Genomic DNA, 17,518 nt, shown 5'->3' with positions numbered 1-17,518 from the left:
TTCAAAGAAAATTTATACAATTGCGAGTTTATGTAATTCGCGTATTTAGGACGTATATCCGATTTCAGGAAAATTAGTAAACGGTTCTACGAGCGAGAGAAACTTGTTTACGGAATGAAACATGTCGATATCGAAATTCGGTTAACTATCGGTGTTCGCAGCCGCAACGACAGACGGCGACCACTGACAAGACAGGAACGTCGGCAATTATTTGGGATGTAGGACTTAATTAGTACAATCTCAGTGGCGTACACTTATTCGTTATGCCTCTAAATATTATTTACATTACGAGACACTCGTTGTTTTCTCGAATTTGAATTTTATCAAAAATTTCAATGATAAATGATATCGGATGATGAGATTTTTATAATAACATAATTAGTGAAAAATATATATCGTGTCACCTATAAAAAAAAAAACATTTATTTCTTTCGCATCAGTGCGAAAAGATCAAAATCGAGAGTAACTAGGGCACCGCGCTGTTCTTTTTACGGACTCCGGACATGAATTCTATCTCGCGCTAATTAAAGCAGTTTGATAAGGTGTCGCGCACCAGAGAGCCTTCTCGCAGTCCGGCTGCATTGCGCGAACATGTAACGGCCGCTATTCCAATCGTCATAAATTGTCGCGGCGAACGTGACGATTGTACCGAGCAGCCAATACCACGCGCGATTCTATCATTCGACCCTCGTATCCACCGCGAACGCTACATAACCCGCGGACCCCTTCTCCCAGGGCTTTTGACCACCGATTCGTCTCTGCCACGCTGCGTTTATCGACCCGCCGAAAACGTGCCAAGGTTGCACCTGAGCTGATCCGTGATTATCCGCGAAACATCGCGTGATCTCTACGACTTACCAACCTTCCATTATTTGACGACGTCTTTGACGGAGCGAAGGGTGAGATGACCCCAAGTTCAGCTCTCAGGTGTGAAACATTAATCTTTCCTTACATGATAAAAATATAAAAAAATAACCTTTTTAATCTTTTAAAATCTAGAGGGAATTCCAAGTTTCTATTGACTTTAAATTAGTTGAAGAATCTTCCCTGATGAGAAAGAGAAAGAGAGAAGGAAGAAGATTTTTATGAAAACATGTTTTTCTTATTTTTTTTAGAACTTCTCTCTTTTAGCGAATTTGGTAGAATTTCGTTACGAACGGCGCGCGTTATTATTCGCTGATGATTAGCATAATCAGACGGCCCGTGTAACACGTACGACAAATAGACAAAACGCGACGGGCGATACCAATTAGCAGGTACCGACGTTAATGCAAATGGCAGCATTAGCCGATAATACGAGGGGTAATAATATTATTTCACAGCAATAATATTAGGGTAATTCATTCGGATTAATCAAGAGCATTACTGCCACGAGATGCGCAAACCTATTTTACTGTCGATGAATTCGCATCCACCTATGCGAAAGCAACGTATATCGTTCCGAACTCCGAGTCAAATCGCGAAAATGCTCGTCAAAATTTGTGAACTCGAATGTCATACGAATTACACGGTCGAATAATCAATATCGATGTCGTAGGAAGAGTTCAGACACATCGGATATAATATAGGTATACATATATAACCGAAACAAATATTATATAAATATTTATAAGAAATAAAGCATTATAATAAAATTTAATTTTTAATAGTATTAAATAACTGAAAGTAAATAGGATAATTTCTAACAAGATTTAACAAACAAATACCAAGTCTCTAGAGATCACTTTTGCGGAAAGCATGAATATCTTCGTGCAACAATTAATTATAAATTCCTGAAATAGCATTTTTTATATTTTTTTATATTTTGAAAAGTGACGGAAATATCGGGCTGAAAGAAATAACGTGGAAATCTGCGACGGATTCATCCCAAGATTACAAGGTAGATCGTGCCTTGCATATTCACCTAATCGCATTAACTCGCTTGCAGCGAGAACTCGCTCGTTACGTAAATCATAGTCGATCGCACCGAATGTCACTGACGTCACTGGCTGACCAAGTTACAACCGACACTGAATCTTCTCTCCCTGGACACACCAAAACCGAGAGTACCGTGCGCATGGTAAATACTCCTTGTGTGCGATCGTGCGAGATCGCACCTGCAGCTGCATACACGTTGATCGTTTGCGGCGGCTCCGCCAATCAACGAACGTGGCACCGATCGCCGGCCCACGAAGCGGAAATAGACCCTGTAACCGGAGAACTTATTTCTGGAAACATGGCGGCGGTTGTGCGTGGGTCCTATTTCGGGCTCGAAAACAGCGTGCGTCCTCTTCCTCGCCCGCCTGTCCGCTTCCTTCCGCGTCTCCTCCTCGTCTTCCTCGTCGCTGTAATCAAGTCGTGCAATTGAAAATTCTGACGAAGATAGATAATCGCGAGAGAGAGAATGCGAATGAGTAATTTTACGAGAAGAGATACGTGCTTTTGATGATAACGAAGAGAAGGGTACGAAGAAGAGACAACGAGTCCTGTCATCGCGCTAAGAATGACGAAGAGCTCGTATCTCGTGGAGCTAATAAAAGTGGTGACCACATGGTTGCGGCACCAAAGCCATAAATAGAGGACCATATGTACATGGAGTGATGCCGGAGCCATTCGTTGCGCGAAAGCAATCTATTTCTGGCAGCTGGCTGCTGCCGATCCCAGGATCCTGCACCGCAGAGGAGGCATCCGCGAGATTTCTCTTCGAATCCGTTTTATTTGTTACTGACTCTCTTACACACGACACTATTATATCCTCGCTGTCATTATTCTCTCGCCAAGTTCTTATCTTTTCCGAGTTTTTTTCTCCCCTTCGATCATGATGGATTTTCCCTTCGTCTTCGTCATCTCGGCTTTGGGAATTTCTTGAAGAGCGATTTCGCCTCGCGACGATTCACCAGAGCGCAGCTCCATACTTCTTTACATTCCATACGTCACATTTACTATGGGAAGTAAGGAAGCACGGAACGGTCGCCCGGTCATCGAACTCATCTGAATTCCGGTCCGCTCCCGGAGCGAGGGCCATTCTCTTCTATTCACCCCGGACTGAAAGTCCGGAGACATCCACCGGATGTGCGAACGGTACCTCGGTATCTCAGTATGTGTCCTTGTCACAACTTCGTTTCGCGAATGCGACGCCGTTACGTAATCCGTCGCGCTTTTAAAAGATCTCGAAATGCTCTTCAGCGAGGAATCTGAAACACCCTCTTAGAGCGTATCGGAAGCGCTATACCCTCTTCCCAGTAGATCATCCCGGCGCAATACATCTGGGGTACGTTCCAACGGAAAATTACGACGAATCCTGGCGAATCGACGGTCGACGATCGTCGAGAGAAGATCCGAGTCGACTTCCTCTCGCGACTTCAGAATCCTGCCAACCCGGATGACCGCTTCGGACTGAATGCTGCCAAAGCCACGAGCACGATCGTTTCGGAACGAGCCCTCTAAAAATGGCTGCACAGATCCCATTGGCCTCTCCTCTCGAGTCACGAGGAGCCGACACCCCCCTCGTCTTCGTGTGCACATGTAAGCCTACACTCGAGACTACCACGCGACGATTCGGCTCGGCTCGGCTCGGCTCAGCTCAGCTCAGCTTAGCTTCTCGGCTCCCTCGCGTAGAGCTTCGCCGCGCCAAATTTGTCTTTATCCGAAAATAGTCAGTCCCACGGCTGCCACCACATGGCGCGACTATTCCTGGTCCAGACTCGAGTGATAACTTACCCAGGCTTCTCTGTCTCGCTTCTCTCCTCCTTCGTTTTCTTCTTCTTCTTCCTTTCTTCTTCTTTTTCCTCTTCTTTTTCTTCTTCGTGTTCTTCTGCTTCTTGTACCATACAAAGGCGTGCGTACAATTATCCGTGTTTTCTCCTAGTAGACACAAATCGAAGGGTGAATCATAGGAGGTCCACTCGCAAAACTTTATTGTATAATTGCAGAGTTCTCAGCGTCTTCTCGTCTTATCTATTTCATAGAATTCATCCTATGAAGTCTACGGCAAAATTAAAAGTTTTCTTACAAGGGGGGGCTATTAAAGTATCATGTAATTGGTATAAAATTTAAGATTCTTGCAAGAAGCCATTATGAATTTAGCTTTGATGATACCGTGTTGAATGTAACTCAGTCTTTTTACCTGTCTCATATAATATCGAAGACTTCGCATATAAGGAAAGTTATAAGCGGCAGAAATAAAAATTTCAAAACAAACTATATTTTGAAATAGCCTTATTTAAAAAATGCTTCTCACTTTTTGACAAATGTCTCATGGATGAAATCTTTTAAAACTTTTAATGTATTATTATTTTAAGATCTAAAGTCTTCTTTGCAATTTCCTGAGAATTCTGACGATTATCTACAATCGAAATCGAAATATCAATTTATCGTCACTGACTTGATTTTCATCTCCTATCAGCTGGATTTTGAATCCCACGTAATATTTATTATACGATATATATTTCGCGATATTTCGAGGGTGGGATATACTTGGCAACTGTCATTGACGGGACGAGCAGATATCTTTAAATTCTGACGAGCCTCTCTGCGCCAGCTCGCGCAAAACAAAGTTGCACCGTCGTTAATCCTCGAGATGCCAGATTACGTCGTTAATGCGATCGTTATGCGCAGCGATCAACGTCAACGACGATATACTCTCGGCCGGTCTACGATGACGATGGCGACTCGATCGAACGACCGTTAACAACAATGCTAAAGACAGTGTCGTAAACTACGAAGCTGAGTTACACGATCGTAGATCATCGCATTATTTATAGAAAGATATGCGCGACGATAATGATCTCTGGCGTACGGCCAGAGCTTTTGCGATTTAGTATCGCACGGCGTGGTGATTAATTTCAATTTTTTTCTTATACTTTACATCGTCGTCGGCCGACCACACGATCTTGTCTTATAATAGTTGATGATTCTCCGCGCGTTATTCAGCGCGAATCTTCTTCGAACTATGTCGTTTTAACGAAAGATCGCGAGAAATCAAGGGATTCTCGTGAATGGGATCTAAAGCTTCGAACCACCGCGAACTTGATCCCATTATTTATAGTATATCGTATTATCGCGATCTCTTTCTCGACCTCTCTCTCTCTGTATATATTGTACATGCTGCAATTCCGCCAAGAATGTTGTTGAGGATGTGATACCGAAATACATTCCGACAAACAGCATCACCGAGCGAAATGTGTTTGCGAATCCTCCTCGACTTCCAAGTGGCATAAGTCCAACATTCGCCACATGCGAAACAATACAGCAAAGTTTAGCAGTAATTTTTAATTTAAAATTCTATCTTGATATCTCTTCTTATCTACGTGTGTATCTAACTTAAAATTTTTCAAACATAATTAATTTATTTTCGACAATAAATTTACAAGAAATTGTACGAATCGATATGGATAAAAAAGCGATTGGAAAAACTTCTTACCTAACTCTTGCGCCAGAGCATTACAACACATTTCGCTTTGGTGCCTAAGTCAGTCCGCAGAGAAGCTCGTAAATCCTTGCGCAAGTTGGACGTCCAATTTTTCCCACAGCATCAGCTGCTCTGACGCGTCTGTCAACGACAGATTCCTCCACGCGAATTCGGAATCCATTTTTCCCCGGGCGAAAAGTTTAACGGAAAGCGCGTTCGGGCTTACATATCTCGTACGTATGATAAACTTACGATGTCACTTTTACCGGACGACTCGAGATGAAGAACTTGATCGCGACGATCTGACTGTGGCGTCTAAAATTACAGCCGAAGACGTTGCATCCGCGAAGTCGACGCGGTCCGGTGAGCCGAAACGAGTCTACGCGCTAATATCGTCCCTATTTTTGGACGTCGTCGTCGTCGTCGTCGTCTTCGTCTTGGTCGTCGACGGCGTCGGTGCCGGCGTCATGACGGAGATGACTTTTAGAAGAGGAATATGCGACCGTACGTCGTCGTTCTTTCCGACCTTGCATTCGCGGATTATTCAGGATGGACAGAAAGTCCAGTGAATGAGCAGATAACTCTAATTTCTGAAATTCTAGTAAAATAATGATTCAAAAACAATAATTTCTCAATCAAAAATAGTATCATAAAACGCTGAATCGAAAAATTTTTATCCCGCTTAAAACTCTCTTTGTAAATTATATCGAACGTGTTTGTAATAGCGCAAAAATCTTCACTTTTATTTTTATCATTTTTACATATTTTTTTCGCTTTTACCTTATTAATCTTTTAAAGATTTTTATTGAGTATAATTCAGTACTGTTTGAACAGCTCTTCTGCTTCTCTGAATAAAATTTTATTCTGCTCTAATTTCGAGTGAGCTGTATTTTATCAGAATTTTAATTTGAAGCTTACTAATTGAAATTGTTTAAGAATAAAAAAATTATGGAAAGAATGACATCTGATCGAACTTATGGTAAAAAAAATCTACTTCAAACTCGTTAAAGAGTCTATAACAAGGAACAAGCTCGACACTTGATACATCCTTGGATCTATCACCGGAACAATTTAATGATTTTAACATGCGGAGAATAATTAAAGAGAACGTCGTCTCCTCGTTCACACCAGGGAAGTGCCAGGGGGAGGGAAATGGGAAGCTTTCTCTTAACGGAGGCGCCGCAGTCCTCGCCGCTCATGTATCAGGTTACGAGTTCGTCGTTGAAAATAGCCTTTACTCGCGTAATGGCGAAGACTCGGAGTAACCCCGACTAAGATACACGGGGAAATCGAAAGCCGCATCTCTCCCTCTCTTTATCTCTCTCTCTCTCTCTCTCTTGGAAAAGTTGTCGAGCAGTTGCGCTGATGAAAGAAAACCGCGAGAAAATCCCTGAGATAGGAGACAACCGCAACTCGCCGCTCCGCTAATTAAGGCCGTTAATTTATCGCGAAAAGTAGACTATCGCGAGCGGAGAGTGACGTGGTGTTTTCTTTTTAATTTTCCATTAATTTTTCTGTTGCGCGATTTTTCTTTCAAGAAGAAATCGCATTTTACAGGTCAAACACGCGAATAATTTACATGCCAAATTCGGTATATTTCTTCTCTCATTACGTCAAAGAGAATAATTATAGCTGTATTATTTCTCTCTCTATTTCTTCCCTGGTCTCCGCCCACCCTGTTCAACCCTGTTCTCTCTCCCTGTGGTCCTTCTCGCCGCAATTTCATTCTCGCAGCATCGGAGCAGCCGCCGGCGCTTCTTCTTCATCCGCGAATAGACAAGACGATGGCGCGAGTTCCTAGGAGATTCCCGGTGCCGTTGGAATTCTATGCGCTAGAGAGCGATATTTACTTACATCGAATCATGCTCGGAATTACTTTTACTCCCGTTGGATACGCCACGAATGTTTCGCCCGCAATCTCTTTCGTGTCCGCGAGAATCCAATCCGCGTGCGACTGAATCGAGCGCACCTCTAGATAGGCTTCTGTAAAATTATTTTTAGATATGTTTAAATTTTTATGTAGAAAATGTTTTAATTCTCTTCGACATCTATCGCGCGCATCATAGGTCATCCCCAGTTTAATGCCAGAATAACAGTGATCTTTTCAAATATAACTCTTTTAAAATATATTCGCGAAACCTCTGCGGCCTCTCTGCGATGTCTCTGTAATTAAAGGGCATTCGGTAAATGTTGGAATAACCCAGTGATTCTCTCAAGTGTATCCAAATCTCTCTTATCTGTGGAACTCTTCATTCCTAATATTTATGACAAATATTCTCTGATCTTATTAGGATATGTTACAGATGCAAACAAAACGCGGTTTTTCATTTCTCACACATGACAATTTTCTGTCTCCTTATTCGAGGAAGCTTCCTCGCGGAAGACATCTCGCTCGCGAAATGATAAATTCGCGCAACTCTTCAGAAAAATTCGCATTGTCGGAATCTAATGCGCATTCGCTCTCTGGAACGCGATGGCCTCGGCGCGACAAATATTTTAAAACAATAGCAAACATGACTCGCGTATCTCTCGTCGAGTGTTTTTACTTTTTGTTTGTTCCTCAAAGAGACATAAATAGGTCTCGGTTTGAGTTTTGACGAAGAAGAAGTCCTTTCAAAATTCTTCAAAGAATAACGTCTTTCTGGCTCACGTTATATAGATTTTCTGGGACATTCTTATTTACGAAAAAGCGCGGAAGTCGCGACGGGAAGTTGGCGAAACGCGAGAGAGGATAACATAAAGGGCCCGTAGGAAGCCACTTTTCAGGCGTCTAGGAAACCCGAGTAAGAAACCTGGAAGCCCGTTCACGGGGGCGGAACGTGCCCGCGTTTTTTGTCCCGTGACAAATCTGTGTAACTTTATTCGAGAGCGCCGCGCGAGAGAGGAGTTAATGCTGTTTGTCTCGCGATAGCTCGGGGAAGGGAAGAAAGCGCGAATTGTACCGCCAAAAAGTTTCGCCGAAAACAGAATGTGCTAAGCAGCCGTCGTGCTTTGTCGTCGTAAAAGCGGGCCAAGGATTCTTCTATTGCGCCCTTAATATAACAATTTTTATTGTGATCATATTTTCTGATATCTTCTGATTCATCCATTCTCCTTTTTTCTATCATTCTAAAATCTTTTTTACTTATTGAAAAAAAGATGTATATATATTTTGCTTTCAATCGTAATAATTTCATTTATTTCAAGAAGATTAAAAATACAGAAATATTTAATTCTTAATTTTCTAAAATCTAAAAGAAAAACATTTATTAAAAATTCACAAATTTTTTATAAGATTATTATAGAAATAAAAAAGAGAAAAATTTTTCTCAAGAAGCTTACGTACTTTTTCAGTCTGTGTATATTCGCGTTGACTTTCTCTGGAAGCGAAGTGGTTAATGGTTTTTAATGGAGAATGGATTGATCGACTCGGAGCAGAATAACGTATTCACGCCAACGGCGACTAGCGCGAAGTTATAGATGTCTGTACGAGCAAAAAACGCCCGTTTGTGCGGATAAACTCTTGAGTGTGCATCGTGCCGCGGAATTCGATATCGTCGGATGGAAATAAATGTTTTTTTTTTTTTATACACGGCATTTACGCGTTTATCCTTTCGAAAAGAGGGTACCACGATCCGAGTCGATTTTTGTTCGTGTCAGTATATGCGTGAATTTGGAAATATTTACCGTCAGTGACGCGCGAAATTGCGATTTTAATTGTGGTGGTGCATGATAAAAATCGTAACATAATAATAAACTCAATTATATATTCAATATTATATATTTATTACACACCGGAAGAAGATTATACCAATTTACTGGAATAAGTCTTTTATTAAGTAATTACGACTAAAACGTGCCAAAAATTATTTTATATATCTGTAACGAAATTCGTAAAATCCAACGAGAAAAATCCATTTTTTTTTTTCCTTCGTTTTTCCCCTTTCATAATTCTGGAGCTTTTTGCCAAAAGCGCGAAAAGCAGAAAGAGTTGCTCGAACTAATGACAAAAGCGATTTAAAACACCGGATTATTATGGCCATTAAGAACCCGATCGCAGCCTCCCTATCTCTTTCGCTTCGAGGGAGGACGGATACACGGCGCTTTGAAACTCGGCACGAGACGCGACAATTTAACGATGCAGTAAAACTTCCGCGAACTACGAATTTAAGGCGACCGAGCATTAACGGGCGTATTAATTAAGGGCGCGTTAATTCCGATATCGCCCGGAAACTTTTCTCATGTCTATTTGCGATCTCGCGCATTTTCTTCCGCGCTGCTCTCGACAAAGTTGAGGCTCGCTTAATACATTCGCTGTTACACTTTGAAAAGAGACGGTCACACACATACAGAAAATTATAAACTGCAATTAAGTGTATAATTAATTAGATATAATTAAATATTAAATTTTTGATTTTTACAATTATTCCCTGATTATATCTTTTATAGTTTCAAATATCAATAATAGAATGATTTTTAATTTCAACATTCACTGTTATACCTATATATTATCATAAAATTTATTTGTCATATAAATCGAAAAAATCTTTTTAAACATATTAATACGCAAAGTATAATAAAACATTCCACATCTCATTCAAATACCTTCTCATCGAGAGGATCAGATCGTAAAAAATCGCGCTCACCGATCATAGTTGGCAAAAAAAGACCAGTTCTAAATTTGCGAGAGGAATGTGGACTGTGATTTTGCACGTCACGTGTCATCACCTCGGGAAAAAATTATTGCGAAACGATAGGAAACAGAAAAAGACTTGGATCCTCTCCTAAGATTGTATAACTGCGTAATGACTTAAGTCTCTGACGATAATGATTATGCGGGAAATTCTTTTATATTCAAGGCATGCAGCCGATTATATATGGTTGTCATTTCAGAGGAAAACATTGGACTTTTAGTTGACGCTAAACATTAATTATCATATTTTACAGAATATTGTAAGCATATTGTATTTTAAGAGAGCGACATTTATAAAACCGTCTTTGTGTCTTCGAAATAAAGGGGGTGACACATACATACACAAAATATCACATTAGACAGATGACGACAAATTCATTCGTAATCGAGTGCGACGGGTCTTCGGATAGATCACGCGAACTTACGAAAAGGCGGACGCAGCGAGAGACGTAAACAGCCTCCAGCAGACGGGATATGTTTCAGAGCCAAAATATCTCTTCCTCCGCACCTATCAGCCGGCCGACTAAAGACGGATAGACGTGTTTTCGTCGGAGGAATCGAATAAGCAAAATAAACGGGACGGAACTCATCCTGAGGAAAAACGCGACGTCGTCGACGTCACTATCTGTCGTACTTTATGCCGGAATCATTTTTATTCCTTCTGCCTTCCGCACCCTCTCTTCCTGATCGGAAACTTCTCACTCTTATTTCAAGCGTGCATATTTTCTCGGGGAAAAACAGAATCGCTCACATTATCAGCTGTCGCGATCGTGTGCATCTCGAGTTAAAAATAAAATTATTGGTGCACTTTGAGATGCAGAAACACAGATATTTATATAATTGATGATTTAATAATTACAATTAATTTACAATTAATATATAAATATAAAATATTGTATTTAAATATAAATGTAAATCTCGAATATTTATTTTCTATAGATCATTATTTATATATTTATTTATTTATATGCATACACATACACACAATGCATGTATGTTATGAAATTATATTATATGTAATAAAATTGCAAAACACTTTTATGTATCGCAATATCATTATTTTGTAATTGTTTTTAATATGCGAAAGATTTTTCGTACATAGCTTATATTTACTATACAATTGGAGTTATTACAAAAATTAAAAAATAAAATTAGATGTAATTATTTCAAGATAGACATAATTTTTTTAAATAATAATACACACTGCAATATATCACATAGCAAAAATTAAAAGATTGCAACAGAGTGCTTTGTTTTTTACAACACTTTTACTAAAAATTGGTATTTCTCTGTTATGAATGATTTTACATAAAATGACGATTAAAGAGATTTATTGCCAATTTGATTGTTTACTCAACCAGAAATACAATTTAAATTTAATTACATTTAATGAAAATGACTCTTTTACAGTTTGTCTAACTCTATGTGTGCGTTTCTTTATTTATATAAAAAATACAAAGACGGTTTTATTTATGTTGTTATCTCAAAATATAAAATTTTTTTTACAGTTTATCCAATTTTTTTATAACACACAAATCATAAGATTACGAAAATATGAAAATATCAGGTGTTTGTTTGGCGCAATCACAGGTTTAATTATGCGTGGTTTTGACGCGCAACTCGGGAGGGTGCAGATTAATTTTAATCGTGAATATGAAGCAAATAAAGATAATAGGGGTGACGTATTAATTTACACTACGTTAACGATCGATGTTAATAATGATAGTGTATTAATAATATTCGCTCTACAGTAAACAACCTGTTCGTTAATAATCTCAATATACGAATATTAAACGGAAGGGTTGATGAGCCGGTAATACTTGCTGTGCCCGTGATATCGTATATGATGGAATTGCGGCACATAGGTCCAAAGAGAATTCAAAGGGAAAGCCATTAATATATTTCAAAAATATGAATAATTACCCAATCTCGCTCGAGAAGTGTTAAGAGATAAATTTTCAAAGTCGAAAGTTAAATGCATCGAGGGAAAAATTATAGATTCAAAAAAAAATAAAACAGTTTTCAGTTAAATTTCTATGTTTAGTGGTTTTTTAATCCGTGTTTCATCAATCTTTTGATCGTATAATAAAATTTATCTCTTTGGAAATTTTAATTTTCCACTTGGACGATCACCCCTTCCCCCACAAGTTCTTCTAGGCTCATCCATGAGCTAGGGAACGATGTCGTTTCCCTTTCCTCTCCGACCCGAATTAAAATAGCCGACGAGTGCAGCGATCACGGGTGACCTACCCCGTGGTGCACCTGCGACTCGTCTGGCGGTGCCATCGCCGTCATATTTTATGCCCAAGTCATTTCCATCGCCGCGGAAAAGTTCCACCCGCGGCGTCTCCGTCCGCGCCCTTTGCAATAACTTTTAAAGGAGCTCGGAATTAATATATTTTTTTCAGAAAGACCGCTGGCACTTTCTCAGCCGCCGATCGTTCCTTCTCTGCCTCCTCTCTCGGTTGGGTATTGAACACATAAATTACTCGACTTTGCCGAGCGATCGAAATGTTTTCTTTCCCTTTTCCTTTCTTTCTTTCTGCCTGTATACTTTTTCTTTTTTTCTTAGTCCGTGTTACCTTCCTTTTCTTATATGATTTTTTGCTTTGCACAAATTTTGTACAAGCGGTTATTATTCTCTTTTTGGTCAATATTCTCTATCTTTCGATCTTTATATCACTTAATGCAAAGCTTCTCGTCTTGTCCCACGAACTAATTTATTTGTCTGCGTCATTTGTTTATAGTCTGTTTTTATACATTGTCATACACTTATCTTAATATATTTTCTATAATAATATATTTAAGCAATATAAACTAAATACATGTTCCAAAACAAGATAAAAACTCTATCTAGTTTTCGGGGAATTAATTGTATTCGGAGTTTATAAATAATTATATTATTATTATTAGCTGACACATTTATCGCAATTTAAATAGATTATTAATTTACAGTTAATTTACTATCAAAAAATTGTTTTATTAAAATATAATAGATTTTTTTTATTACAAAAATGCGTTACATCAGTTTCATGGTCTCGCGATCGCTGTATAATTCGATATATTATTATTTCTCGTATTAATATTATTATTATATTTATTATTTCTTTCTTTTTCCTTTTTTCTTTTAACTTATTTCTCTAGCATTCTCAATTTTTATCATAATTTGTTCTGTGTTGCCTTTCCTAGAACCAACTCGGAACGTTCAAACCCCACATCGTCCAAACTGCACAAATAGAATTAGATGGTAGTTGTGATTTAGTTTTGGTTCGATTACCTATCTCCCTCCCCCTCACCCTGATCTCTTCTTCCTCCCCCTTTCCTCTTCAGTACCAACTAATCCTTTCGTAGATACTATTCCTCCGAGAATTTCAATTTTCGTCACAGGGATCGCCGCGAGATTTCGTTAACCCTTTCAAAATAAGTAATTTTACATATAAAAATTTAAGAATTTTATTAAATAACATTTTGCTTTCAATAGGATTGATGGCAAAAGATAAAAAGAAATATTAAGATACAATAAATTTTTGGTTCTAAAATTTATAGTTATATTATATTTATGTTTCAAAAATCTGTTGCAAAAATATAGGAAAGAAAAGAAATTGCAGGCTGTTGCAAATTTGCGACATGATATATCTAAAGTATAAATCATGAACATAAAGTTCTATTCATTTTTTTAGTTCTTTGCAAAAATTTTATATTTAGTTGCTAGTAGTATTTAAGAGAGCATGCTATTCGGAACATTTTGCGAAAAAATGAGAGAACGCTCGTCGAAGGAACAGCGTCACGAAAAAACGCGAGAAAAAGCGCTTGCCAGAGAGGAGAAACGAAATTAGAAGAACGCGGAGTTCTTTAAGAAGTTTCCGCTTAATCCGCATCTAACTTCCGGTATTCGGTACTCACGACAAATTCCAATTTTCGTCGGACACTTCGCCGATGAAGTTGCACGAAACGATTCCGGGGGTGCATCGGAAGAAAGCTCCCTCCGTCCGAGAGATTTCGATTTTTTTCCCGAAAGTTTTTTGAGATTCTGTCGCTTAAAAAAAATATAAATAAATTAAAGGAAGTAAGAAAACGCGCGACGCGAATTGGAGCAACGGAGAGGCGACATTATCGAGGCTCTCGCTCTCGCTGGGTGTGCCAACTCCGATAAAGAGGCGTCCGGAAATTGCGTCATGGTAGTCTGCCAATGTTCTTCATGGTTTCTGCATATTAGAGCACATCCATTCCCCCCTTTGGTGCCCTTTCGTCACTCACGAACGGACATCGCCGATTCGAACCGACCGTGCGTTTCTTCCTGGTTCATCGAATCCGACCGAATTTGTCGGATTTAAACATAGTGTGCCAATGCGCAGAAATTATAAACCTATATACGTAATAATAGCGCGATAGTATAGTCGAATTTCTAGACAATTTAATTTAATTATTTTCAATTTAATTTAGAGAATTCACAAGCGCAATTAAATCTCGAATTAAAGTTTCATGACATAAAGTGCACTTGAAATTATATAATTAAATGTGAAGATCAGTCGAAATTAAATTGAAAGACTGAGATCGTCTCAAGTAATCACGCACACGAACGCAAATGTAAATTTGTTTTACAGAAAGTGTTCTACTGCAAAATGAGAAAAAAATTGAACAAAAAATATAAAATTCAAATTTTCTTTTTTTTTTCGAAGAAGGAAAGAGGAGATTTACTGTCACCGAATATTAGAAGCTAATTTATCTCGCGCGCGATCGAGGGACAGGAGAGCGTGACGTGAAAATTGGACCTTTATTTATTGCGTGAATTTGATCGAATCGGATGGCGCGCGAATGACTGATAGGAAATCCGAATACTTCGGAATCGTCTGGTGAGGAGTGCCAAACGGAGGCAGAGGCAAACGAAAGGGAAGATAAATGGAATTCCGCCGGAATTCCGCGAGGTTGCAGCGGATAAATGTTTTAGGGACTCAAGGGCCTTGTGGTGGTTTCTCAGTAATTCGTCGGTGAATACCTTGAGAAGAATCTCGCCGAAAGATCGCGGCTTCCGATTTTCTCTTAAATGAACGCGTAAAAATCATTATTATTCCATTATAATATCGGAGATTCAATCGGTTGAACAAAGATGCATTTATGGTGGTTTAAAATCTATAATGATTATGGGGTATTTCATTCTGAACATTTTTTTATTATAGTTTTTAATTGAGAAAGAGATACTTAAGTCTTTGATTTTTAAGTACGTTATCATATATCATTAAAAAGAGAAAAAAGTAAATCATTTATGAATATAATTATGAGAAAGTCAAGATATACAATAAGATATGATAAGATATGAAAAAGAAAATATAATGTTAACAAATATACAACAAAATAATTAAGTAGCAATCACTCAGAAAGTAAATGTGACTAAAGAATAAAAGTGATAAACGATCTTATGTCGAAAGACTTGAAGATACTCGACATTATGATTGATCGGAAATGCAATATAACCACATCTGTTGATCCTAATATGCGTATTATGCAAGGTAAAGAAAGTACGTATATGTACACATGCTATCTTCTTTTCCGAATAATTTTACACGAATAAGAAAGATATTACTGCAAGATGCTTTCTTTTTATGAGAAAAAGGAACACCTAATTTTTTTTTAATTAAATATGAAAAGGCTAATGAGAACCAGACGCAACAAACTTGTTTTTAAATTCTTCTCTAATTATATTTTGAACATTTTGGACCGTTGTATATATTATTTCCTTTTTATATTTGATTTTGTATTTATCAGAGCCTTTTCAATTTATTATTATAGTTTTTTTTTTTAAATCGTATAACAAAATATCACTTATCTGGTTTAGATTTTATTCAGTCTCTTAATTCACAGTTTGCTCTTCAAATTACTAATGTCTATCTATAGAACACTCTCTCTCGATCAGTGATATGCACTCTCGCGAACAATTAATCCGCTGATAATTCTCTTCCCCTTCCTTCCTGAATCGCACGTAAAACAATTCAGCATTTCGACAAGGACAAACGGAGGAATTATTTCCGCCGTGGCTCTCTCGACTCACCGTAGCTGTTCTCCAGATCATCCTCCTCTCTCTTGCTCCCTCTCTCGTTTTCTCTTTCTCTAGCTCTCTGTATTTGTGTTCGGTCTCGAAATCCTCTCGATATCACTCGCGACGAACGGACGGATCGCAGCTGCGGTGGCGAATACCGAAATAATCGTGAGTTTGCGCAACGCTATATTTAGCGAAACGATATACAGAGCGAGTACGGAATGATTCCGCGTGCGATTCTCGCTCATGTTTCGACGAAGCGTTTCTACCGCGATTGATGCTAACAAAAAGATACCCGTGTATCGATCATCGACGATCCCCGATCACCGACTATAGAGAGGAGCGGCCTCTTTCTCTCTTCGGCTCAGCTGTTCGCGCGCGCGAACTGTCATTACACACTCTCGTGTCAATTATATTTAGCGTGTCACCGCGTGATCTCACTGACTCACTGCACGCCGCGGAATACGAGGAGACCAAGCGAGCCTCGTGGAACGCTTGCAACGATGTGCATCGCACATCGGAAGGAACAGAGGCACGCGTGTTGTCGGATCTCCGTTCGAGTTCTCGGTAGACTCCGTTTCTCGGCCACGATGATGCCACGACCGTCGCTGACTCACTAAATGCTCGATATATGCGTACGCGATTTACATGGAGCGAGCTTGATTCGCATCCGCTCGCGTCAGCGAGCAGTTTTATATCTGGAGTTTATTTAGAATCTCTCTCTCTCTTCGAAAAGTCGTCAACACTATGAGCAAAAGTATCGAAAACAGCATCAAATTCGTTGAAATTTATCCGTTTAGGCTGTTAAAATTAAAGGTATTCATTGAAATAAAAAAGATACAGTGGGATGAAAAAATTTCAACCAAATTAATTGGTGTTTAAAATTCGCGAAAATATTAGTAATTTCTTTTTACAGATGCAGTGCACTTTAATCTCGACAGAATCAATGTTTCTAAACATCTTTTCAGGATTTTTTGAATACAGAAAGACATTGGTTGCTCTAATTCCGAGATATGATAATAAATGGTGATTTAAGATCTTATAATGATCAGCAGTTGAACTAAACGCGAACTATGACGACATCGACGTTAGGATATCGAGTACTAACATTGAGAATGCCTAACGACGATTCATTGATGCCAATAAACGGATAGAGATGTCGGCGAGGACTTTTGTTCGTCGTCGACGAACGACGGGAAATTAATCGCAGTAATAATATCACACGTCATGATACGCCGTCTAATTGTAAGTCAGATGAAGTATTTATGCGGGCCAGGATTATGACAAATTCCGCGTCTTTTGGCTTACAAGATGTGACAAAATGAAATTAAACCGGAGAGACTGACAGGATGTAATAACCGAGATGGGACATTGTTTGCGCGACGATTGTTTCTATTTATTACATCGTGCGAGAGATTGTGCC

At 38.9% G+C, this 17,518-nt stretch overlaps 1 protein-coding gene and 1 pseudogene across 2 annotated transcripts in view; one reads left to right on the top strand and one right to left on the bottom strand.

The window, feature by feature from the left end:
* Window positions 1-17,518, top strand: part of Mib1 (E3 ubiquitin-protein ligase mind bomb 1) — a 369,810-nt gene that overhangs the window by 341,079 nt on the left and 11,213 nt on the right. The window lies entirely within an intron of this gene.
* Window positions 1,042-4,088, bottom strand: LOC145942684 (uncharacterized; annotated as a pseudogene). The gene is made up of 2 exons (XR_014426403.1): window positions 2,420-4,088; window positions 1,042-2,324 (listed from the first exon to the last, which is right to left on the bottom strand). The product of XR_014426403.1 is annotated as an uncharacterized LOC145942684 (transcript).

This window comes from Prenolepis imparis, unplaced genomic scaffold (genome assembly GCF_030444845.1).
Source record: "Prenolepis imparis isolate NDT839.2.m4 unplaced genomic scaffold, iyPreImpa1.0 SCAF_11, whole genome shotgun sequence".
Taxonomy (NCBI): Eukaryota; Metazoa; Arthropoda; class Insecta; order Hymenoptera; family Formicidae; genus Prenolepis; species Prenolepis imparis.
Note: the sequence above shows the minus strand (reverse complement) of the source record. Positions and strands in the feature narration are given on the sequence as shown.